We start from the raw sequence: 27289 nt of genomic DNA on the forward strand, positions 1-27289 counted from the left end.
TAACTTTCCCCTAATTAATTGTTTAAAACTCTTGCTACTTCAAACGCTATAGGATACAAACGCGGTTTTAGTTTGTGTTAATATCGTGAAGCAATTTGGCAATTAAAAATTCCCATTTTTTTTAACAATAAAATATTTTTTTTTGCACGATCATTTCACTAGTTTGAAGGCAGTGCATTTTTTAATGTAAAATAGTTTATTTTACATGAATATTTTTATTTTAAATTAAAATTTTTTTGACATATCCTGGACGTGTCTACTTTGTTGCTTTATGTATTTTAAACTTCTCTTGATAGAATCGCAGAGACCAAGACAAAAACTTGCGGAGAGTTCAAATGCAAAATTTGTTTTGTAATAAAAAAAAATTTTAATGCCATTTTTACTTTTATTTATTTTAATTTTTTGCTCCAAAATTATAATGTATTATAAAAACGGATTTTTTTCCAAAATCAATTAATTTAAATCTTTGATTGTAAAAGAGAAAAAAATACACGTCTCTTATTGGAATGCTCCATCCGTAGGCTGATTTTCAAGACAAATTGCAAGCTCTTGCTGAAATCTCTTGCCTCGGGACGTGAATGTGATTTGCATTTGAAATATCCGTCTCTCTCACTCTCGAAACAGGTAACAAAAGGCGGCCTCATGCTTAGGATGAAATGCTGATAAGAAACCCACAGCTCTCTCGTTGTATGCAAATTGCAGGCCGTGTCGTTTTCGTAATAAAGAAGCAAACTGGTTGCTTTCGGCAGCAACAATGAAACAAGTTGCTCTCGAGGTGCGCTTACTGAGGCAGTGAGACGTCAAAGTTTGTTTCTCACAATCAGCGGAATAAAAACAATGGGGAGGCAGCAAAAAACCGCCGACCAACGTTTCCATCGATCTCCCTCCGGAAAAAGGCACATCCAGGGGTGAAACTTATTTCGCGCGATAATTTGATTACAAATAAAATAATTAGTTTCCTTTCGTTTAATTTGATTTCAAAGAAAGCGAAGCACCCTTACGCATCTGCCTGTCTAGCTTTGCCGCGCGCGTTTTCAATTACCGATGAAATGTCTTGGAGGCACGACGAGCACAGCAAGTTTCGGTTTTGGCTCCGCCGCCAGCAGCCAACGCTTCCTCTTCACGCGTAAATTAATAATTAAGATTTAGGATTTCTGCCATGTTGATTTGCCGCCGGTGCGAATAAAGAAAAGCCGCTGCCGCCGTGAGCGAATCGCGTTCGTTCGCTCGCACAAGCGATTTTCTCGCGCAGGGAATAAATTATTCCGCGGCTCCTCGACGTCTCTTTTCGCCTAAAGAGTTCCTTCCTTCCCCCTGTGGAAAGCTGCTGAGATTTACAGCGTGCTAAATACGCTTTGCCTTTTGTTTTTCACAAATTTATGTGCACCTCATCGATTATTCGGCTATTCTCGCATCCACGTACGCACTTGACTTTCTTCCCTAACGGAAATTCCTTGAGAACACCAGGTATGGAACAGAGACACCTGTGATGTATCCAAAATTTTGGAGCACATTCTTTAATAAAACTTGTGTCAGGGCTAAGCAAGGAAGAAATGTGACATTCATCCCTTTTTTATTGCCTTTCAAAACTTTCCTTTAAAAATCAGAATTTTTTAATATATTACATTTAATTATCTGTTTAGAGGTATTTAATATAATTGTCTGGGCAAAAAATTGTCTTGTTAACCTCTTACAAAAAAGTTAAATGATTTATAAGATATTGGGGCAGAAAAATCCATTACATAAAAACTTATAGATTTTAATGTAGAGTAACATAATTTACACTGTTATAAAAAAGATAATTTTGAATGGGTTTTGTGATAGTAAGATAATTTATTCCTCTTTTAGTTGGATAAATATTGAAATATTGAAAGATTTTGCACATCAAAAGGAATTTTGGGCAAGGGCCCTATGGTAGTGAAATGTTTCTTGTATTTATATACGAGAAAAGTTTTCTTTTTGATCTCGTCCATTACAAAGGCGAAACTCTGGGCGTCTTTTTGCAAACGCCGTCATTAAACATGCGCCAGAAAATAAGAAAGGAAATAAGAGAAAGAGAAAGCGGAATTCTCGCAAAACTCCTCGTCATTGCAGAAAAGTCATTCCATATTCCATTTGCGAATCCAATTTCGCTAAAAAGGTGGAGGATTTTTTTTTTTTTAAATATTGACGGAAATTGTAATTTGATTTTATCTGGATATTTATGCAATATACGCGACAGAACCAACTTCTGGTTAATGGCCTGTGGGTGCAAAATACATTTTAATATTAATATTTAGAGTTGATTTCCTTTATTTCTTGCGAAAAATATAAAATCTAATATCGGAAGATTACGGGAGATCACCACTACTAAGTTATTAAACACCGCTAAACACGTTTTTAATTTCCCGTTTTTAAATGTTTTAGGTTTTTAAAGTTAAGAGTGACTCGCTTGATGAACAGAATTTGGATTATTTTAAAATAATGTGAAATAATGGTTCCAATTTAATTTATGAAATCTTTCTCATCATACCTTAAACCATTCTAATTTTGCGAAAATCGGAAAATACAAATCAATCTCGTCAGGCACTGAACGTGAAGTGTCGTTTTGCGTTTGACAATCCCCCACTTTGCACGAACGCGCTTTGTGTTTTGTGTTGCGCGAGGTGGAACGCTCGCTCAAGTCTGGCGGTGCAGCATTTCTACAGGCGCTAACTCTGCTCGCACTTTTTAATCACCCGCTTGTAAGCAAAAAGAGCATTCAGCTCGAAAAACCGGGCTCGCACTTCTCACGTGTGAATATTTACGTTTTTAATTACTTTAAATGAGTAGAAAAAAAATTAGTTTTGATTTGTAGTAAAATTCAATTAATTTTTATTATTTTTGTTTAAAAGACGGGTTTGAATCAATAAAAATCTGTGCTCCTAATTTGCAATTAATTTAATCTGCAAAATTCGCGACCCTGTATGTATCACCTGCGTACTCGAGCCTGCTACATATTCAATTTACCGCTCGACTGATCAGAAGACAAGGAGCGCTCTCGGAAAATTGTCAACCCGGCGGGAGGCGCCGGCGAAAATGGAACACCTCCGTCGCTGAGCAGCAAAAATTTAACGCTGAATTTCGACCCGGAGCGGCAAAAAGGAGCAGAAAATGACAGGCGAAATTATTTGCATATCTCACACGGCGGCTCCACCCCTCGGCAGCGAAATTTTCAATTTGTTTTGCGGGGGCAAAAAACAGACAAACGCTCCGGTGACGATCGGGCGTCCATCCATAACTCTGTCACGGCGAGATTAAGCCATCAATATTTTGTCACCGCGGCGCATTATAAACCGAGAGGCCGATTTCAATATTGTGCGCTGACCAGTGAGCCGGAGCAATCCCTCTGCGATTCGCATTTATATACCTCTCGCAGTGATAAATGGCCCTTAATTAATCACATATATATCCGCGCCGCGTCACTCGCAGCTCGCGTGTCACAAACAAAAAAGAAAGAAGCACCTCTCGATTTCGCATTCATCCATTTATTCTCTGCTTTAAATTTCATTGCGCCCGGCGTTGTTTTGTTTTGTCAAAGGAGAGACTCGCTCGCTCCTCGCCGGGTCGTTATTTATTCCGAGTGGCAAGACAATGATTCTCGTCTCCGCTGCTCCTCCAACGCCGCCCGCACCTTTTGTGTCCGCCACTAATGAATCACTTTCCTTCGCACGACGCCACACTTTAGAGTTATATATATGTAGGCCCCACCGACAGGGCCGCAGACCACGTCCAACTTTTTAATCTCTTAAATTTTTTGCCAGAGCCGGTAATATTAAAATAAGTGAATTTTATTAATATAAAATTCAATGTCAGTCTTGCTCTGCTATAAATAATGAAATCCGCAAAGAAAAATTTAGCATTAAATTTTTTTTATTAGGAAAAAGGGATGCCAGAATAATTTTTACCCTGGAATTTAAATCGGGCGTATGGCAATATTTTTTATGTTTTTTGTTTTCTTATAAGTTGAAAAAAGGCGAGAGAAATCATAATTTTCCTTGCAATTAAAATTTTATAACAAAAAAGTACACAAAGTTATTTGGGTTGTTTGTATCTACTCGTAGACGCAATAATTTGAAAGTTGAATAAAATCATTTATCAAAATCGAATTAAAAACTTATCAATTGCCTAGAAAGATTTGGCAAAAGTGTAATAATTTTATAATTATAAAATCAAATATGATTTTTAAATTTTTATGGCATTTATTCGTTCTTCAACTAAAATTTTAGCTAGATGTAGATCAGGAAACTTTATTAGTTCATTTCGTTATATAACAATAAAACTAGGAATTTGATTCGACGGCCTTGTTTGCTATAAAAAGGTTAAGGCCCGACTGGAGTTGTAAGGGCAATAAGAGCAGTGCACACACTCGGAGACAAAGCAAAATTAAGGCTCGTTTCGCCGTCAAGCAGAGTTTGGCCGAGGCGCACGACTTCTTCTCGCCGACGATCTTTTATTGCCCAGCACTGGTGATAAATTACGATGCTTATTTAATGCTCGCAGCCTGTTGGCGCTCGCCGTGTCCGTCCGGCCGACTCTCAGGTCATATTTTATTGTTTCTTGTTAAGCCTCGGCTGCTGCTGTTGATGTAAACATGACGCAAGATTGAGCACCGCAATTCTGCACCGCAGCACAGAAAAATCGGCGCCCCACTTCTTTGGCGTTTTCTCGCTCTTATCTCGCGCCGATCGAGCCAGAAATAAATAGACCCGGCAGAATAAATCGCTATAATTTGATTAGACAAATGGTGAATGGGAGAAGAATTTTTTCCTGTGCTTTTTAGCTGCAGCGACCGGGATACATTTTGACCGCCCCCGCACTCTTTCATGGGCGGTCGACTAAAGTTTTTTTTTTATTATTCAGTTCATGAACTCGCGCACGGCAGAGGAATGAGTTGGGAGGTTCCATTTACAGAGTGACACTTACTAAAACACCTCCAGCTTAACCAGAATTATGACCGCGTTTAACTAGCCAAGGAGCTCCACATGAATGGGCCGGGAGCGCCCAAATTGCTGGCCATTCTGACCGGCAATTTAGAAACCGCCTTCGCGTCGTCTGGTGATGCATCGGTCTAAATTGGATTAATGAATCTAGACACGTTTATTACTCGAAGGGAAATTTAAATTTTACAAAATTGGCCTGGATTTTTTAATTTAATTATTTAAATCAGGTCAAGAGTAAATCTTTCAAGGGAAAAAATTCTTCCTTCAGATATATCGATAAAAAATGTATTAATACATTGTCTTTTTGTTTTTAAATTTAACTTGTAAAAGAAATTTCAATAATTAACATAAGCGATCAAAAAGTTTTAGTTTTCTTGAAGATCATTTTCTTTCAATCTCCTTTTTTAAATTTCTATTAAAAATTAATTCACATTTTCAAAATTGAAAGTATTTTTGTCACACAATGGAAGAGAACTGCCAAAATAATGAATTCTTATTGATTCAAAACTTCCTTCTTCATGAAGCAGATGGTGGATTTTTATTTTTAATGAACCCAACATGAATTCAGCTCGAAAACTCCCCAGCTTGAGAGTGTCACTCCGTCTCTCTGTTGTTCTTAACAAAGATAATGTTAAGCCAGTTGTTATGAATTTAGTTAGGGCCTCGAAATCTGTAGAGAAAGAGAGAGATTTGTCTTCGTCCTCTCTCGCTCTTCACACTCCAGCTCCCTCTCTCGCTTTAATTTGCTCTCGACTGGCGACGCACACCATCATATAATACGCTCTGTAATGCAGTAATGAAATCTGTCTGGTCCAGAACTGATAAGTCCCCCTTCCACTTATTTCCCTCGCAAAACTCACACCCGCTGCGTTCAAATTAAAATCATTTTCAAGCGCCGGTCCACGTTGATCAACCCTGCCCCATTCAAATTCAAACTATGAGAAAATGATGAATATCATCACGAGAGTGGTGACTGATGAGATGAAAGTAGTTTAATTCATTTTTAGTGCTGACAGATAGATAATCCATTATTAAAACTGAAAATGACTTGTATTTTTATTACTTCTTGCATGTGTACAAGTTTTTTTTTAGAGATTCCAAAAAAATATGTAAAAAAATTAAATAAAATTAATAAAAATGTAAAAATATAATTAGAAAAATAAATAATTTATCAACAAATGAAGTAAAAGGGTAAGCAAGCATAAGAAGTATAAAATGAAGAAGGAAATTAGAAATATAAATTAATTGATTTCTTAATGATTAAATGATAATTGAAATTTGCATTATTGGCTGAGGAAAGTTTGCTAGTAAATCTTTCAAAAGATCGTGAAGAAATTTCCCCCTTTGTTTTTAACTGCAAAAAGCTTGACTGAGATTACAATTGTGAGTTATACCCCAGCAGACAGGCAAGATATATTCATAATTTTGGCAAATTTTATGTGTCTGCCCTCACGGGGTGCACGACGGCGCATTTGTTTTCCACCCCATCCGACTGCAATTTGCACTGTTTTGCCGCAGCTCTGGGAGCATTTCATTCATTTTATCTTTCCTCCTCCTACGAACTTACTTGCTTATGCGTGTGTGCGTGGTGTATGGCTAAACAAGAGGAGCACAATATTGCCCTGCTTGAGTGCGCCGGTGTATGTACTATTATTTATAGCGCAGGTTCTCGATTTGTTGCCGCGCATAAGATAATGAGCAAGCGGGGAATCATAGAGAGGGAGTTCTGTGCAGCACAAAGGAGGAAATTTGTAATAAATCTCTGCTTGCTCATTACTCGGTTTCTCTCTCTATTTTATCAAAAGTTTATATACACGCACCAGAAAGCTCGGAGGGCTTTTTTGTTCTGGTTATATGTGAGCAGTAATAAGCAACAATACTCATACCAAAGGGTTGAAAGGGAAAATGTATTGGGGAATCAGAGGCCGTATAAATTTACGAGCTTTTGATTGGGAACGATTTTGCAAAAAAGTCGCACGAGGCCTAATTTATGGACATCTAAAAAATTGTTGAAAATTCCCAGTAATAAAAATAAAATTCACATAAAAAAATATTAATACGTTTTTTTGGCCAAAGGACCTGTCTAGTAATTTTTGACTAAAATTCTCCGTAGTAAAAATTAAATACTTCTTGAATTATTTTTCATAGCTTGAAGTAAAAGTCTAAATCTCCCGTGCTTAAAATCACATTAAAATACAGAAAATTCTTTATCCTTAATCGTATATTTTGGATTAAATTGATTCTTCAAAGAATGAACTCAAAAATTAGTGAGAGCATAAATATTCAAATTTAACATTTGAAATAATAATTAATGACTTTAAATTATGCGTCATATTTAGTTTATTTTTAAAATTGTGGAAAAAATAATAATTTTTATTGACTGTTATCGGTTGGAAATTGAAATCAACATCGAAAGTGAAAATTCTTGTTTACGGTTGCCAGGGCCAACAAATCTGTAAATTTTTCGATTGTTGGTTTGAATTTCCAACTGACAATCAAAACCAGCGTTCATTTGCACTCTGACACTCGAACCGAACGGAATCAAAATGCCTGCACGCCGTGAACGTCGAACTCGTCCCAAGACCGGCCTCAACCTCTTCGTCCGGGACAATTACCGGGCCGCATACGCTGCACTGGGGGCAGGAACTTCGCCCCAGAATGTCTTCAAAGAAGTGGCCAAGCGCTGGAAGGCCCTGTCTGGACAGGAACAGGCAGCATTCAACATGAGGGCCCGTCAGCTCGCCCGGGATGAGGGTCGCCGCTGAACCTTCGCGGCGAGAAGTTATTTTTTATTGGACGTCGTTTATTGTTTTTGAAGATCATTAAAAGTCATATTTGAATATTTACGCTCTCATTTTTTATTTTACAAGTTTACTTTAATAATTCTAGAATTCAATAAGACCTGCTGAAATTCTCGAGATATTTTATTGATTTTCCTGAAGAAAAGCAAGATGGTGAAACGAATTTTCTATATTTTGATATGAATTCTCAAGCATTAGAATATGAATTTTACATTTGAATTTCACAAGTAATTAGAGAAATTCGATTGCGGCAGTTGAGCCAAAATTCAAACCAAGAATTAAAAATAAAATTCTTTATGCTTACGAATGTTATGTAAAATTCGTAATTGTTGGTTTGAATGTCAAATTTAATTGAAAGTTCGTTAAATTTTTCACTTCAAAGCTCGTTCTTGATAGATACATTAGATAAATTCCTCTGCATCATAAAATTAGGCTCCGAGGTGGTCAAAATATATAATTCTGATGCTTTTCCAGTCAAAAGGCTGCTGTGTATCATTCCATAATTTAATTAGATTCACAAGTCTATTGAAATTCTCAACAATTTCACTCTAAAGGCCTCCGTATTTTAAATTAAATCTCAAAGATCTTGAATTATTTTTGAAAGTATCAAGTAAAATTCTAGCTCTTACATGCTTAAAATCACATTAAAATACAGAAAAATCCATATCCTCTATCTTGGATTTTTAGATTTATTCTTCAAATAATTATTAACCCATCGTTATTTTTGTAAATTTGAGGATAAAATCATTTTTATATAATGTTGTCCGTTGGATATTAAACACAACAATCGAAAGTGAAAATTCTTTTTTACGGTTGTCAGGGCCAACAAACTTTTGTGATCGTCTCGATTGTTGGTTTGAATTTCCAACTGTCAATCAAAACCAACGTTCATTTGCACTCTGACACTCGAGCCGAACGGAAGCAAAATGCCTGCACGCCGTGAACGTCGAACTCGTCCCAAGACAGGCCTCAACCTCTTCGTCCGGGACAATTACCGGGTCGCCTACGCTGCACTGGGGGCAGGAACTTCGCCCCAGAATGTCTTCAAAGAAGTGGCCAAGCGCTGGAAGGCCCTTTCTGGACAGGAACAGGCAACATTCAACATGAGGGCCCGACAGCTCGCCCGGGATGAGGGTCGCCGCTGAACCTTCGCGACGAGGAAAATTTATTTTTATTGGGCGTTGTTAATTGTTTTTGAAGATCATTAAAAGTCATATTTGAATATTTACACTCTCGTTTTCTGTTTTACAAATTGATTTCAATAATTATAGAATTTAATTTGGAAAGACCTGCTGAAATTCTCGTGATATTTTATTAATTTTCCTGAAGAAAAGCAAGATGGTGAAACGAATTTTCTATATTTTGATATGAATTGTCAAGCATTAGAATATGAATTTTACATTTGAATTTCTCAAATAATTCAAGAACTTCGAATGGCAGTTGAGTCAAAATTACACCCAACAATCAAAATTAAAATTCTTGCCTACGAATTGTGAAATTCGTAATTGTTGGTCCGCATATCAAATTGAGAGTTTGTTTAACTTTTCTCTACAAAGCTCGTTCTTGATAGATGTATGCATTTAATTAATTCCTCTGCATCGTAAAATTAGGCTCCGAGGCGGTCAAATTAAATAATTCTGATTCTTTACCAGTCAAAAGGCTGGTGTGTATCATTCTATAATTTAATTAGATTCTGAAGTCAGGCAACGTTTAATTGGAATTCTTGCTGCTAGGATGATTAAATCAGTGTAAAATTTACTCTCTTAAACGACATCTGGTGTTAATCAGGAGCAAACCGCATGGCAAAATACACGACCTGCTGCAAAACTTTGGCTCGACGTTTGATGTAGTGCAGCTTGAGCGTTGCAAATTGAGTATGCACACAGTTGGTGGGTGTTGTCGTCCTCATGAAAGCAGGGGTGCAATGAAAGGGCGTCTGAACTTGTGAACTCGCGCTCGAGAGAGAAACCAGAAATATGTGTGCACTTTGAAAGTTCTGTTGCGGTGTCGCCCTTGTATGGGTGAAATGCACGTTGCAAAAGTACACATGCTGCATTTTACTCGACTCGTCTGATTAATTAGCCAGAGTGTGCGACGAGGCGAACGACGCGCAAATTAAACTTGAATCAAAGTGGCGACGATGATAATTGCGGCCAGGAATGTGAATTATAAATTAGCGACGAGAGAGCGAGATGGCTCGAGGGCGCGGCGGCACCCTCGCTTTTCCACCGAGCCACCGCAAAACATTTTCAATTACAAAGTTTTCAAGCGCGAGGACATTAAAATCAACAGCCTGGAAGAATTTTAAAATATAAAATAATAACAAAAATAGAATATTGAAGTTATGCCTAAAATGAAAAAAAGTATTTTAAAATTATCTTAATAAAATGAAATTTTTATTAATTATTTATACATGCAATTGTGAAATAGTTAAATAATTTTGTATTTAATAAAATATTAAATTGGTCATTAAATATTTAATTCGAAAATATCATTAAATTGAATGATAAATTTGAATATCATTTATTATAATTAAAATTGCTCTTGAATAAAGGTTGATTATATAATAAAATTGAAAAAATGAGGAACAAAGTCCAATTTTTTACATCAATTACCATTATCTAAACTAACTAAGTACTTAATTTGCCTTGTTAAATAAAAAATTATCTTTATGATTCTCAATTTCACACCTTTTTCCTCGTTCTTCGGGTTTAATCTATCAACTTGATAGCGTGAAATTGGTCTGGTTGGCGGTCAATTAGTTTCGGCGAAGCGATCGGCTAATTATAATCGATTGCAATCATTCTTGTGTTGCAGATAATCCGCACCGTTTGTGCTGTGGAAATCCACTCCAGCCCTCGCCGTCGGTCGTCGTGGCCACGTAATTAAGGTAAGCCAATATTGCGCACCTCGAGCAGCACATGAACAAACACAATTTCCCACTACACGCTGCCGCCGAGTTGGCCATTATCAAGCTTTATTGGCCGTAAATAACCGCGCGCCTAGTGCAAACTTTATAAATATGCAATTACCCGCCGACGCGGGAAGAAAAGAAAAGAGATTTGAATTTCGCGCAGCTGTGCAGACGAAAATAATTTTTATCTCTTCATTCTCGAGAGAAAGTTAAATTGCCTTTTTATCTGAATTGCCACCTTTTGAATTGCGGCTTTGCGCCCTTAGCAATTGCAATATAATAATCATCGTAATTGCTCATCAGCTTTTCTTGTTGACTTTAACTCGGTGTGGCTTTCGGTTGCCATGGCAAAGGAGAGCAATGCAAATTTTCGTCTGCGTTAATAAATTTCACGCGCGCGTGTTCTCTGTACTTTTACTCTCGGTATCGCCGCGCACTTTCCACTTTTTTTTCTTCTTCTTTGGCAACTTTCCGTGCCACTTGGGTGCGCGATACACCCAAGCGTAATTGCCCTTTATTTCAGCTGGAAACTGCTGAGCAAAGATAAGCGCGCGAAATGTATAGAGTCAAGTATGCTACGTGCGGTGGCAGCTTTTCTGCGAGTTTTGCGAGAAAGAAAGAAACTACCCCCGGCAGCACTCTCTGATGTGGATATTGTGTGTGTACGCTCGAGCAATTGTTCTCCAGTTCATTCTCTAGTTAGAAATCTCACTTTGTTTCGTGGGAAATTCTCTGTGTACTGAGCTCGGAGCAGACAGGCCATGTCTACTTCAATACGCTAAAAACCGCCGAGTTTTCCCACCAGTGAAAGCTTTTGAAAAGGGTTTATAATGATCTCCTTGAAATAAAAGCCCAAAAATTTAAGCTACCCGCGAAACTTGAATGCGAAATACAAAATCTTTTTAGAAAATAAGGAATTTAAAATTGTTCGATAAATTTTTTGAAAGTGAAAAATTGCACATTTTTTAAAATTAAAAGTTTCACCAAATACAATTCGAAACAACGTCAAATTTTAAAGAATTGAAGTTTAAATCCACAATATGAATTTAAATGAATATTGCAATTACTAAAAACTTGAGTTTTTACCCTTACGTCAGCGATTGAACTCATTGCTTTTTACCAATTTTTTTTTTTTAGCAGATTATAGATTGTTGATGTCAAATGTGTTGGTGGTTAATTTGGCAAAAAAAATCTGTTTGAATGTCTAGTTTAACTGAGGCAAATATTAACATGGACTTGAATGAATTCTGCGGAAATTAAGCTTTTTACTAAATTAATTTTAATTAATCGTTTACCTCCTATTTACAAATCCATCGACAAACGAAGCACAAAAAGCAAAATCCCACTGGAGATTGAAGCCTTAAATAGAATTTACAGTACCCGTGTGTTAAGGCAAACACACGCACACGCCCGGTGCTAAATTCTGGCTGATTCGACGGGCAGCGAGCGTGGTACGTGAGCTTTTTGCTGCAGCTCGAGCTCTCTCGCAGCCCAGATTCAATGAAAAACGATTCATCTAATTTGCGATCTAAATTTCTCGCTGGCATCTGCTCTTGTGCGACTAGGCCTGCAAATAAAGAAGTGTAGTGATGATGGCGCACACGTGACTTGAGTTGGGAAGCAGCCACTTGGTGCAGATTGGAGACGCCTGGCTCAAATGAAATGATATCTCGCCGCTTGGACGGATACGATGGGATGATGATAAGCTTGGGCTTTTTATTGCTGCCGGCGAGCGCGCGCCTTCAGAGACCTTCTTCTTATTATACATATTAATAATCGCGCCCTTGTTCCGCCATAAAAGAAGGGCAAAGGTGAAGCGCACGCTTGGTAATGATTTTTTTATTCTTGAATTCAAAAGAGCACCAAATTCCATGATAAAATTGAAATCTTGATTCAAAAATTCATTCTCGGTGTTCATCAAAATTTTTACATCTTGTTTCAAAAGGAATATTTGAACCTTGAAATCTAAATTCTGCTGAATCCTTAATTTAAAAAAAATACACTCTACAGTTTTAAGTTCTATATAAAAAACGATAGAAACTCTCCTCAAAGTCAAAAAGTTTTCTGCGAAAAAATAAATCAACTTGTTGAATTATCTATGAATAACGCTTTGTTTCAAATAATAATTGGAAAGGCGCACTTTTATTTATCATTATATTCTTACCATTTTTCTGCCCCGCAAAACTGTTGTGCAAAAATCCTAAAAAAAAAATGCAAATTCCCAGCCCCCGAGGTGTGTGTTCTCGTATTTCGTAATCAAACAACCGCCAGTAACTTTTCTCGCAGGAAAAATTGCAACTTCATATACCATTTCTGACATAATAATTTTCAAGAGTTTAAACTCTCGTCAGCCGTTCTCTCTGTTTCGGGCCCTGCGCGAGTTCTTTTCCTAAAAGAGTTTTGCAGAAATTCGAAACTTTGCCGAGCGAGATAACTTTATAAATATTAAACTTCTCATATCACGCATGATGAGGTCACCAACTTTTTTCCACTTTCAAAAAGGGCTCCTCTTTATTTTCGGGTTAATTTTTTCTCTCTCGCTTGCCAATTTTAGCTTTTATTATTGTTTCCATACCAAATACCGCATTCAACACTTTGTCGTTTCTATATCAAAAAGAAAGGGTGCGTGGAGAAACCGTTGATGTGTTATTTCACCAGCTTTTTATTACATCACAGGAAATTAGCTTCGTATATGGCTGCGAATCAAAAAAGTTTTGATGGAGTTTTGCCTGGGAGAGTGAATAAAATATACAAATCGGACACGTGGAGCGAAAGGACTGCGTACTTTCGCGGAAAGAGCAAAGCACCGGCTGGCGATGGGGAGGAAATAAAATTCTCGCTTCATCGTGGAAATCATTTTTCCCTTTGGTGTTTTATATCTTTGCGAAACACAAAAGGAAATCACAGCAGCACGCGACCATTTGAAATGCAAAGCTTCAAAAACAAATGGAGTGCGAGTGTTGTGTATTATAGATCTGTATGTTGATGGAAACTCTCGCGTCCGGTGCCACTATCGAGCAAATTACACCATATTGACCGAAAAGCAGAAGAATGACGCAGGCGATTTGCTAAAAGTGGAATTTTTCCGCTTGTGTAACCCAACTGGTTTCATTCAAAATAATTGGCCTAATCTGCATCGTTTCCTTTGTTAGTTTTTTCCTTTGATCCAATTTTAGTTTATAATCAATTATTATGAATAGTCTGAAGAAGAAAATCATGTATTTTTAGGGAAAATACAAAAAAAATCTATTGTTTGCAATTTTAATGATAGCAAATTAACTAGTAGTGGCGGATGATAATAATATTGGTAAATTTGCCTGAGAAACCCAAATGCTCTGGAAAGTATCAGAAAAAACAGCATGTTTTTCTATTACTTCCAAGCCTGAAATCCACCACAAAGTTCTTTAGTGTCCTCCCTATAATAAGATTAAAGTATTTGAGCGACTAAATGAATAAAAATTTTTTTAAATATAAATTAGCATGGAAAATTGCCCCAAATTCTTAATTATTTTTCTATTAAAATAAATACATCAAAGCCTCGGATTTAGATGAATTATTAATTTCAAAATTAGATTTTAGCGTCCTGAGTTGGATTAAATATATAACAAACTTACACATTAAGCTATGGAATTCTACCCCAGAGCATTTAAATATTAATCATGGACACAAGAAACTCTGGGATTTTCAAGTACCAGTTGGCTTTTTTCAGTTATACACTTTTTCCCCTTTTCAACAATTAAAATTTGCTTAAATTTTTTTATTGATTTTTTGATAATTTAATATAAATCAATATTAAAGTTTGTGCAAATGATCAAAAAATGAGCGAAAATTCATTTGACTAGAAATTATTATCTAACCTTTGCAATTGAAATTAATTATTTAAATCAATATGCTTCAATTTCATACAATCCTCCATATGCTACCCAATTCCAAGTAATTGTATTTGACAAATCTCACTGCGATCTCATTAGTCACGATTTGCATTGGCTTAAAGTTGTACAGGGTCTCTCTCTTGTATGTCTCGCAATTCGGCCGGACCACCAAGAAAGTCTTGACAGGATTAGCGACGAAACAGAAGCGGCTTACTGCGGAGATTCGCCACTCGCAAAGTTTTGAGGCTTTTTGTGCGGGATTTGACCAGCGAGCCAAGCCACCGACCGCACTGCATAGAGATAGAAAAGGAAGAGTGGATGAATGAATGCTGTGCGGCGGTGGAGCCGGACGTGCGAGACAGACTATCAAATAATGAACCGATGAATTGAGCAGTTTGCGCCAACTTGCCGCTCTAATGCAATAAAACACAAAACGCCCAGGAGTCGTCGCTCGCTCGCACCGACTCTCTCGTATCTCGATTTACATTTTGTTAGCGCCCGAGAGAGTCGCAGAGGACCAACGGCAGCCGCAGATCTGCGGTCGCTCTTCTCTTCTCTCTGCTGTTCAAAAAGAGCTTTTATTTCGAATGGCTCGACTTGCTCTCGTCGCCTCATTATCGCCGCTCGCCAGCCAAAGGTATGTACGAATAGCAAATCCTCTTCACTGCGACTCGTGGGTTTCGCGACTTTGTCACTTCGCCTTTAAATATTGTGCGGAATATATATTTTAAAACGTCCTTATTCTCCTGCACGGCTAGTTAGCGCTGCAGCTAAAGAGAATTTAATTAAAACGTGCACTTGCTGCAGCCTTTTGTGATGCAATTAATTGTACTTGAAAGCACTTTTGCAATTAAAAACGCAATTAGGGAATAGAGGTAGCGCACAAGAAAATGATACGCCTTTGACTTTTGCAGCTCCGAGGGACTTAAAGTGCAAAAGTTCTTTGTTTTGAAATGCCAACTGAAGCACAATTAACTATATATCCTGCAGTTTTCTTTCATCTCTTCTGGTAGTTTCAGAAAAAAAACTATAATTATCAGCACAAAGAAGAATGAGAGCTTGAAAAGCTGAATTTAATGGAATTTCTTTTAGAGACATTACAGAAGTAATAAATTAAAATTTAATTTGCATTAAAGTCTTCAAAATATTTTTTAATAAATAATGAATGAGGTTTTAAGAACAAAAAAGTTTCTTTTTACCAAATTTCTTGCAAATTTAATTAGTAAAATATTTTCATTGAGCACCGCTGATTTTCGATCAGCAAATAACTTGTAAAAATTCCAACTAATTTTCATCAAACATAATTTAAAAAAAAATACCAATTTACAAGTTCCAATATTTAAAACAAGCAGTTACTTGTCCCAGGCTTGTCCTCGTAACACAAAAAACTGTTATTTTCCCCAAATTTTGCACATTCACTCTTTGTTATCCAAGAACATAGCACGGCGCTTTCTGTTGTTGACTTTTTCCAAACGTTTTTTTTAGAGCGAAATAAGGTTGCGCCGACAGGAAAACTTGCGCCACTCGTTTGTCGCGATAAATTCGGGCGAATTCCTGCAGTTCACGCTGTTGAGGAAAGAAGGAAAAGTTGTGTTCCCGCCCTGTTTATTCAGGCCAAAAATTGCATAGCGTCAGAAAAACATGCACAAAAAAAGACCTGTCTCTGCTTCTTTTTCCCCAATTTCGTACTTTTGCACGAGTCTCGCGCATTTTCAGAGAGAGACTGACAAAAACTCCCCAGCTGTGCTCACTGCGCTCTCCACAACAGTTAGATAGGGAGCTAGGGACGCGCAAACAGATAAATTACTTTTTCCACCACGTCGGCTGGCAACGCGAAAGCCATAGGGAAAAATCATCGACAAGTTTTCCGGTCAATCCCCCAATCCATCTGCGCTGCAAACAAACGGCAACACACACACTGCACTTTTAAATAGATTATCCTAATGAAAGCGTTTCTATCAAACATCATCGCAGCTGACACGCGCGCGAGAAAATTAATGGCCTGAGTCCGTTTCCTTGTTGTAATTATTATTGATTGCCGGCCCAAACTCATTTGTTTTATAACAAATCTCCCCCCGACGAGAGCAAAGAGGGTCTCCTCTCGGCTGGTATTGAAATATCGGCGCCGTTCATGCACCATTGCACTCTTTCCTCCAACTTAACTTTTTCGCAGCCTAAATTAATTGCACACTTTGCGGGCTGATGGGATGAATTTATTATTCAATCAATGCTCTCGACTTTTCTTCCCTCGATCGCTCTCCCCCATTTGGGGGCGATAAATTATTTTAAGCAGGTCGGCCGTAATTTTCCGTTTGGGCAAATAACGAGCCGGAACGGATTTGCCATTCAAACCTCGTGAATTCATTGCTGCTCATTTAAGCGGATTGAATGGAACACTGCGCGTATAATTATCCGTCGGCTTGTTTTCAAATCATGTTGGTTGGGCGAAAATGCTCTTATCGAGGAGAAATGGGGCTTTTGCTTATCTTTCCAATTAATTTGCCCTGTTAAAGCTCTCATCGGGTGTTCCTGATAAAATCACGCACACTTTGAGTTAAATAGCGTCCATTAATAAACCAGATTTTTGCACTCGCAGAGAGGCTCAAGGAGATGCTATCGACTTATTGCCCGGGCGAGAATTTCCATTCCGCTACTCTCATTTGCGATTTTAAAAAGGAGCTGATGAAAGCGTTAAAAAAAAAATTCAAAGTGGAATAAACTCGAGAGCATTTTGCTTGTGTATTTTTTCGCTGCTGCTGCTGCTCTTCTGGTTCATTGATCTTTCCTTTCTCGCTCTTTCTAGCCCGGCCTGTAAGATTGCAAATAAGATTACGAGTCACTCTCGCTCGTCTCGAGAATGTATGAGCATTCCTGCTCCAGCTTAAGTTTGCAGTGCTTTAAAGGCGGCGCGCGCGCGGCACTTGAGGTTTTGTTTTGACTAACAGTGTCGAGCGAGCAAAGCTCTCTGCTCTGCGGCACTTCTTTGCCCTAATTTTAGAAAAATGACGAAAGAGGGAGGTCTCGCAATTACTCCTCTCGAGTGTTTTGAGTAAAATGATGAGGGTCTCGGGTCAAGACTCTCATCACCAGACTGCAGGCAAGATAAATTATACTCTTGTGATGAATTAAAAAGACGAGAGTAAAAATATAAAAAAAGTGTCCGTGTGCGTCGGAGTTGCTACTTCACAATGATGAAGCGTAAGAAGGTTAAAAACGTTTCTTTATTTTTCTAGTTTTAAATGATTCTTATTTTTTGATACAAAAAATTATAATCGGTTTATAAAAAATGATATATTTTACACTAGTTTCAAAGGATTTTAAAACAAAATAACAATTTGCTGGCTTTAAAATGTGTTTCTTTTTATCAGTGAGAAGGCATCTTAAATTTCAAAAAGCAACCTTGCGATTTATTTTTAATTAAGGTAGGCAAGAATTGCCAATAAATTCTTAGTAATTAAGTTTTCTATTAATCCAAAATAAATATATATAAGATTATTTTTTTCTGAAATTTTTTAATGTCATGGGTTAGATTTACAATAATATTTTTCAGTAAAATAGAAATTAGAATATAAAGAAAGGGAAAGAATTGAAAAGTAGCAAGATTGTTTTAAAGTTAAAAAATATTTTCTTTTTATTCTTAATAATGATATATAAAAAAAAATGAAAGAGGGTTTTATCAGTAGGAAATAGATAGACGAATTTATTATGCACATCAGAATAAATACAATGTTATCAAAGGAGATGCAAAAAAAATAATTAAGTTATTTGCATATTTCCAACGCTCGTTTTTCAGTTTATAATGCTGATGTTTGTTTACGCTTTGCGCTCCCATTGAAGACTAAAAAGTGAATTACAATGGCGAATTTCGCATACTATACAAACCATGGCCGTTTTTGCCGAAGTTTTTGCTGCTTGCTCGCGTGCCAAAACAACCGGCGCCCTCCTCTATATCTAATACACAACGCCTCGTGCTTATTTTTTTCTTCACTCTTGCCCAAATTGAATAAATGTATATCCCACACACACAAAAGCCAGCAGCTGTTGTTCTGATACACATTCTCGTGTGTGTGTTGGCGTGGTTGAAAAAAGTTGAAAATCTTATCACGTGTGTCAGAGCAGAGGCGAGAGCGTGTTGGACGAAAAAAATAAAATATAATAAATAAATCACTTTCGTGGCTCGCGTCAAGTCTCCGGCCCGAGTGAGAGAGACGAGACGTGATGACAGCGATAATAGATTTGGCTTCGCAATTTTTTCACGGGCCGCTTCACCCGCAAATAGGCGGCGCGTGACGTCAAATTGCGCGCGGCGCCTCTGCTTTCTCGTTCGTCAGGAAAAATGGTCCGACTTTATTACGGAAAGAGACGAAGCCACACCAGAGATCCGAAGCCGGCCAGTGCAAATGCAGCGGAGACTCTTTTAATCAAAGCCTCTATTTGTCACGTCTTACCAACTAAAGGAGCCATTATTGTACCACCACGGCGTCCGACGGAGAAATAAAGAGAGGGAATAAAAAGGGGACGTTGTTGCTTGGCGGATCCCGCGATAAATAAGATGAGGGCAAAAACCAGCACTATAAGTAACTTATTGTATTTTGCATCATCACTAATCAAAATTTGAGTTCGGTGAAAAAAAATTTAAAAATAAAATATTATATAAAAAAAAAAATACTTAAAAACTAAATTAATTTTTTAGAGGAAAACATTAAACTGTGGGAAAAAAGGCACGATTTTGCTAAATCTTGCGTCGAGATAAAAAAAAAACCATTTCTGCTGCATTTTGACTTTGAACATCATCAGGATCTCTATTTTCTAAATTAAATTTTATATTCTATGAAGAATAAATTAATTTATTCTCTTGCAACAAGTTTCATAATTTATTTTGTTCAGTTTTTTTCTTGTATTAATTCTCTTGTCATGTGCATTATTAATTATTGCCATGATTGATTTATATATTTTCTTTAAACCTAACTTATTGTTCCATTGTATTAGGTTTAAAATTGTAACTGGGGTCATCAACATGAAATAAAAATTGAATAAAACACACCCATTGGGCCTGAGGCAAAATTGAAGCAATTGAATTAAAAGCGTGATACGCTCTGCTGCAAACAAAACATTCGTCTCTGCAATCGCTTCTCGAAAAATTATGGATCTTGTTGCGACTGCCGAGAGTGAGTCATTTGATATCTTTCGCGAGATTGTTTGCACACCCCCTATCCAGGCACAGCCATAAATTATGCGAGTGGTACACGCGAAACCGCAACACCACACAAAGTGAGCTCCTTTGTATCTTATCTCTCCGCGTAAAATAAATTCGTGCCTGCCAAACGTGGAAATATATTAGCGGCGTGCGTTTGCATTCCTGCCGGGCGAAATTCTCTTCACATGCGAATTTCGTCCGTGTGTGGAATATTATCGGAACATGTTCAAGCATTGTAAGGCAGAAATAAGTGCCAGAGGCGGGGCCGCACTCCCCCATTAATCGCGAGCGAATATCTGCAGCTTTTTACTCTCTGTTGAGTTTATTGAAATTCTCACTGCAGCGGTTTGGACAAAATGTAAGAGGAAATAATTTTTCTGGTCTCTCTTTTTATTAAAATTTCAGAGGACCAAGTAAAAGTGTTTTTTATTCAAAAATTGCTTTTATTTCTGTGAATAAAAGACTTTTGAAGCAACAAATTTCCCTCATAGAGAATAAATCAATATGTAGTCCTCTGTGGGCTGCTGTTCTCGCTCTGTAAACACAGAGTGGCGGTGGAGAGACTTTTGGCATTAAGTGGCCACAAGTTTGTTTCCAAGATCAATTTAAGTGACCCGAGCCGTAATATTCTAGCATTAACGTTCCCTGTCCTCCTCGCCCCCTCCGCCTCAACTATTAGCCCGTTCTGGCAAATGCGAAACGGACGGCATCCGACGCCGCACGACTTGCAGGGGTGAAAGAAAAGAAAAAATAACCACCCTCACGAACCTCAAACTGCCCCGTCCGAGAGAAGACCATTTTGGACCAGTAAGCTTTTAATGCTTTCGGAAATTTGCGGGGGCTGTTTTCCTGGAATACCAAGAAGTTATGCATGGAGTAAATTTTAATTTACAGTTAGTTTTAAAATAAAATAAAAAAGTTTAATTTATATTATTGTGCTACTTATCCATTAATTTATATTTACAATTAGTACTAATAAACCAATTTTTTTTAGTTAATATAATAAAATCCTAATTTTCTAAATTAAGGTTTCCATAATTTGGCAATCACTATTGTTTTCTGAACTTTTGATTGCAAAATATTATAAAAGCTTGTAGGTACTAAATTATGAAATCATTCATGATATACTGATTAATGAAATCAATTTGCTGTCAATTTTGCATTTCTTATTCACACTTATTGATCATTAAATTCCATTAATTATATTTTTAATACATACAACCAATAATTGATTATCTATCATAGACACAATTCATCAACAACTGCTGCTAAACATGCAGTTTCAATGTTACAATAATATTTATTTAAAAAATTAAATTGTCTGGAACTATCATTAGAAATTAATCAAATTAATTATATCATTTTCTTCCTTGAAATGTTTTCAAATTTTGTGTCCTGAAATTAGCTGATAAGTCTTCAATTAAATTGTTCAATTTACAAATTGAATTTATATTCTAACTGTTGCAAACAACATTGAAAGGCACAATATAATTAGGAGACTCCACAAAGGCTTTTTTATCTGCGCAAATAAATCCGTCTCGTCAGTGCTCTCACCTTTTGCTACTCTACTTTAGATCAATAATCTGATAATATGATTAAGAAACTTCAGCCCGCGAGAGGAGGGCAAAATCAAATTTCCTGCTCTCTTTGAGATCAATTTTCAATGAGAGGGCATCGATGACGAACGAGTTGGTCCGTAAGAATAAAAGGAGAGCTTTTAATCTCGCAAAGCACCCTTTCTTTCTTTCCTTTCCTTTCCTCTCAGAAGCGCCACTCACTCTCTTTCTGTGATGAATAAAAGAAAATCTTTGCATCCGAGAGAGATTTTCATCCAGCGCAAGAGAGAGGCGGATGACATTTGATCTTCAGCACTTTGGTCGAAACGAATGACCTCTCTTTTGCCCAGAGTGCCCGGTTTATACATTTATATGCCTAAATGAAAAACACGGCACAAACATGTCCATACGGCGTGGAAAAAAGCAGACGAAATAGCCGGTGGCGGTTTGGGCTAACTTTATTACCGAGCGCGGACACTCGGTGATGAAAGGCAATTGGATTTTGTTCTCTCTCTCTCGTTGCTGCTGCTGCTGGCAAACCTGCATGCAAAATAAAAATGATGAATATGACGATGAGCGAGATAGCCACAGGAGCACTTTTGCTCCACATTTGGAGCAGTTCTGCCCTAGCTGTTCCGAGGGAATGTTTTTTGGTGCTTGAAAATATAAACGAGTGTGTCGAGTGCTGCCGGCATAGATATAAATTCGCTTCGTTTGACAGTTACTTTCAAAGCTGAAATTTGCCGAAAATTGCTTTTTATCTCGCTTTGAAATCGTTCTTTTTGGCCGGACTGTAACGTTTATTTCTCCTGAAATAATTATAAAGGTTTGAAACAAAAAATGTGTGCATTCAACAGAGCCATATTATACAATGTTGATATTTAATTAAAATTTTAGATAAAATGTTTTTTTAATTCGTCTATTAATATAAACTAATATAAACTCAATTTCCTTCTTTCTCTTTTGGTACTTATTAAAAGTTAAAAGTGTGACTGCAGAAAAAGTCTCCTTGAATATTGTACCAAATATTGCCTTTTTTATTCAATATTTGTTCTAATTTAAAAGCAGCTGCGCATGAAAATTAGTTTTTTAATTTAAAGCAAATAATATTTAATTTATTTACTAAAATCTGTTATATTTTTTTTTTGTACATTGTAAAAAACATTTCAATAAAATCTAAAGCAAACAAGAGAATGTTATGTCAAAAATATTATAAAATTCTGTGATACTTTTTTTTGCAATATAAGCAGATATATATAAATGTGTTGCTGAAGTTCTGCGCAACGTTATTGGATTCAAAGAAACAAGTTTAAGAGCGAAACCAACAAAAGCGGTTTCAAAAGTTTTATTTCCATTCTGAAAACTTCCCTATCTTGGATATACAGTATAATAACTGTAACTATACAACAATATTCTGCTATTACCGAGTGCATATCCGTATAGCAAGTTAGTCCGTTGCAGTGCAAACAATACTAATTTCGCAGGAACTATGGCGAGAGTTTTGTGCTCCACTCTTCGCAGTCTTGTTGTTTTGAAATTCAAGAGAGAGGAGGACTGGTGAAAAGTACACTGGATCGTATTATTCGCTGGCTGCACTCCCAAAAGGGTTATTTTATTATTATTCCGTTTGCACGTTGTTTATTTTGAGCAAGCGCCCCGACCGTATTTATTTGTTTTTTCTCTCTCCGCGGAGTGTGAGAAAAGTGTTGAGAGGGAAATCTTTCTCTCGTGTTCACACAACAAAACCCCGCCCTTTCCTCTCTTTCTGTTTTACTACCGTGCCGGCAAATTATTTCCTAGGTGTGAATTACGTGAGTGTTTTACAAGCAAAACGTGCTACCCAATTATTTCCTTGTTTATAATTTCGGACGGAAAAAGGGCAGCTTGTTCGAACTGCAGAAAATCGCTTCTGGGCAGAATAGTCGACCGAGTGCTTTTCTCCCTCGGCTCACTTAATTATGAATAAAGCGGGCGTGAGAGGAACAATTTCCTCTTACTGTCCGCATAAACGCACCACCTTGTGCAAAAACAACCCCCCCCCCTCTCTCTCTATTCGGAAGGAAATGTTTTCTTGAATACAAATTTCCTCTGCCCAATTTTGTTAAAGAAGAAGATTGAAAATTCATTATTTGGTGGTTTCCTCCTCTCTTAACTAATGATGTAGAAATCTTTGGAGTTTTTGATGAATCCTTGATGCCACACGAACTGAGAACGCTCGTTAATTAATGATAAAAACTTGTGCACGCTCGACTGCTTTCTAGCCGAGCACCGAAGAAACCCCTATCGGCGAACGTCCTCTCGATCAAAACTCGGGCTGCAAATTAATTAAACGGCAGTTAATAACAAATCTATGAAACCAAATTAATTGGCCCTCGGAGGGAAAAGAGAAGAGGAGCTTTGCAAGAAGTTTCGCCGGAGACGACTATTAAAACAATGGGGAGATATAAGGCGGTGGAGAGAAAGTGAAAGATAGAAAGAGGGTTGATAAAGCGCCCGCACGAGCACAGTACAGCACGAGATTTTGTTGGAGAAAGACGGACTCGCTCTAAATCTCGCCGCGGCAGATGTTTCTGACGATTTTCACATAAATTTCGCTTCTTTTCAGCTGTTGTGAGAGATGCCACTCTTTTTTTTGTATTGTTAGCTTTCCAATCTGTTGGCTGCGAAGTGGACAGATCGTTACAAAATAAGTTTTAAAAGAAATCTAAAAGTTGACCTTTTAAATATTAAAAAGTTGAAACTTTTGCTTGATTAATTTCAAAGTATTAATTTTTTCAAACCGAGCCCAAATTGTAAAATTATAAATTCCACTTCTCTCTAAACTTGGCTTCAGTTGTTTTATTTGTTAAGTCTTTTATGTGATGATTAAGATTTCTTTACTAGAGACGAAACTTTGTCAATAAAAATCATTTTTATTAGAGCATTGCTTTTCACAGCTCTATGGTGAAATATGAACTTTTTTTAAATTTTTTCGTTGAATATTGAAAGGGGAACTGGAATAACTATTATAATTATGAATAGATTTCTGAATTTAATCATGCAATTTCATATTCTATAAAAAAGTAAAATTTATGTATATTTATGTACAAACTCCAATTAGATCAAACAAGGAAATAGACTACAAAATCATTATATATTCACCAATTATAACAAATTTTCCATTTCCTCGTTGGCCGTGTCTGTTTCTGGCTGCCTTTACTTGTTAATAAGAACTTCGTCGACGTTGTCGATTTTTTTCCTTCATTCGGAGGCGAAGCTAATGAAAAACTTTGGCGGACAAAAAACGCGCTCGGCAATTATTACTTGGCTCGCGTTTTCTAAAGCACATAGAGCCCGGCGTCGACAGTCTCTCGGCAGTTCATTTTTAATGATAAATCACCCAACTTCGGTAACAATTGTGTTATTTTCCTCCCTTTTTGCCGCGTGATTAAAAAGTTTTCTCGTCTGACCATTTATATTCAGGCAGCGACGCAGATTAAGCGGGACAAAAAGCGACTGACTTCGTAGAACGTGAAAATTTCACCTCACAAAACTCATCCCCCGCTGCGGCGTAAGGAAGTTTCGCCCTTAATCCGGCATTTATTCCGATGCAATAAATTGCCGGCTTTATTGGAAAGGTGGAAAAATTTTAAATAAGATTTCACTTCGGTGTAACAGGGGAGAAGCAACTTGTTTTTGTATGAAAATATATTATATGGAAAGCATTGCCGCAAACCGACATGCCAGGGGGATAAATATTTCACATTATTGTTTTTGGTATTATTAGGGGAGCCTGCAACCGCGCCGGTCTCGGAAAATAAATATATTATATTGCTTCTCTCTCTCTCGGCGGCTGCTCATGTGTGCACACGCGGCTTTTACATCGTTATCCGGCTGCTGGGGTGAAAGACACACACACATAATATCATCGCGCCGCCAAGTGTGTCTGTGTATTTTGTCGGAGAGTATTCTTATGTGTATGAGAAATCCAGTTACAGTGATGACGTGATGTCTTCTCGGCTCTTAAATCACAATCCATTTTATGCGACTCTACGCATATAAAAATAAAGTATTAAAAAATTTATGAACTTAAAGGAAAGTAAAAGAATTTCATTTTTGTGTTATATATTAAATATTTATTTCTACACGTTTACTACTTAAATGATATAAAATGTTTTATATTTTTAACCAAAATTATTTATTTTAAGCATTTTACCGCTCCGTTTTTTACTCAGGCACAAAATTAATGAATTAAAATTGTATTTTTAATCTACTTTTTAATTTTTAATACTTTAATTTATGTCTGGTCTTGACAGATGAACAGAAAAAGTAAAGACTTAGTGATCAATCGGAAGTGGAAGGCCTAACGGCTTCGCTGTTATTAATGTTACCTCATATATATGGCGACGGTTAAATGTTAAAGCGATAAGTCGATGAGTTCATTATTCCTAAAATCTAAACAAAAATTGTAGATCCAAAGATTGAAAAAGAAAAACGAAATGAGTTCCATCATGAGGAAAAAAAGAAAACTTTTGTAAGAAAAAAAAAATAATTTTTTAAAATTAAATTTCTCAAACAATTCTCTTTTACCATTCAAATGGATTTTTCTTAGAAATAATCAATATACCATTTTGATACATTGAATTCTCATGTCTCTACATTCCGCTGATATAATCTACTTCAATTTGCTGCACAAAAGAAGCGCAAACACGATTTACTTCTCCCGAACATGAGAAAAGCTGCAGTTCGTTCCCTGCTCTTTCTCCCCATAAAGTCGCAGAAGAAATGCACCCGACTTTTTCTCTTTTCGCCGGGAGATCAATTTTACTTATCTCCGCGCCATTCCATAAAGTGCGCTGCAATGATGTTGTAGGGATGGCGAGGGGTGCAGCAACATTACATTACACCACTCGCACTTATTCAAATCAAGCTGCGGTGCAGCGCCACAGAAAGCGAAACTTTCCAGCTCTTTTGAATAATTTAACACGGAGGAAAATTAATCTTCCGGAAACATTTTGCAATACAATCGGAAAATAAAATAATAAAAAAGTTATATAATCGAATCTCTCCAGGACTATAATAGAGAATTTTTTTATTTCCATGCCGTATGCTGACGATAAATTTCAATTATACTCTGAAAAGGCTGTGCTGCTGGAAATGGGAAATGGAAAAGAGGAGTCGCGGCCGGTCTGTTTGCGAATTCGGTGTGTGCTTTGTATGCGCAGCCGGCGCTGTGCCATCGCCGGGAATTGAACGCGATATATACACACACGTGCAGCATCACAAAGAATCACACGAGAGGCGCCGCCGCCGCCGGCAATCCGACGTCGCACCAACTATCAATGAAATCCTCGCAGGAATTCGCAAGGAAGAAAAGCAACAGCCCGCCGATCGCTTTTTTCGCCTCTTGCGGCTTCCACGCAGCTCGGAGGCTGCCAGGCCAGGTAATCGCTCGTCTTATACGAGATCTGAAGGACCCGCCAAGGGACACGGTGATCACCGCCGAGCGTGGCAGGTGCGTTTGCCAAATAACACCCATTTCACGCAACTAATGGCCTGATTTTTTTATAATCGAATCTATTTCTTGTACAAATCGAAATGCCCAAGTGAAGAAGAACATAAAGAATGATTTATATTTCAATCTTATATTTTTCGATGGAAATTTCTATTTATTTCATTTTTTTTTCTGCAAAATGATTATTGTTCTTTTTCTAATTTTTCACATTTGTATAAAAATCTTACAATTGAATGATAAAAAAAGCTGTTGGGAGAGAAATTTAATTGTTTTCAACAAAAGTGAATCAGCCTTTGCAAAAATTTTGCTGGATCTTCCAAGATCAAAAAGACCCAAACTCGTCATATTGATTTAGTTTAAATTGATAATTAGCACTCAAGGTGAATAAAATGAAATGAAAAATTTTAATCACGGTTTAAATTCTTCATAAATAAAATGGTTTGCATCTTAATTTCGATTAAAATGTAAATAATAATTTAGACATTCTATATTGA

At 37.0% G+C, this 27289-nt stretch overlaps 1 protein-coding gene across 1 annotated transcript in view; it reads left to right on the plus strand.

Moving 5' to 3' along the window:
- The window catches only part of LOC132201006 (connectin-like), a 154058-nt gene that overhangs the window by 55240 nt on the left and 71529 nt on the right, over positions 1–27289 (plus strand). The window contains exon 3 of the mRNA XM_059626859.1: positions 10580–10652. The gene's annotated coding sequence lies outside the window, so the exon portion shown is untranslated. The remainder of the gene's footprint in view (positions 1–10579; positions 10653–27289) is intronic.

This window comes from Neocloeon triangulifer, unplaced genomic scaffold, assembly GCF_031216515.1.
Source record: "Neocloeon triangulifer isolate White Clay Creek 2 clone unplaced genomic scaffold, ASM3121651v1 ptg000014l, whole genome shotgun sequence".
Lineage (NCBI taxonomy): Eukaryota > Metazoa > Arthropoda > Insecta > Ephemeroptera > Baetidae > Neocloeon > Neocloeon triangulifer.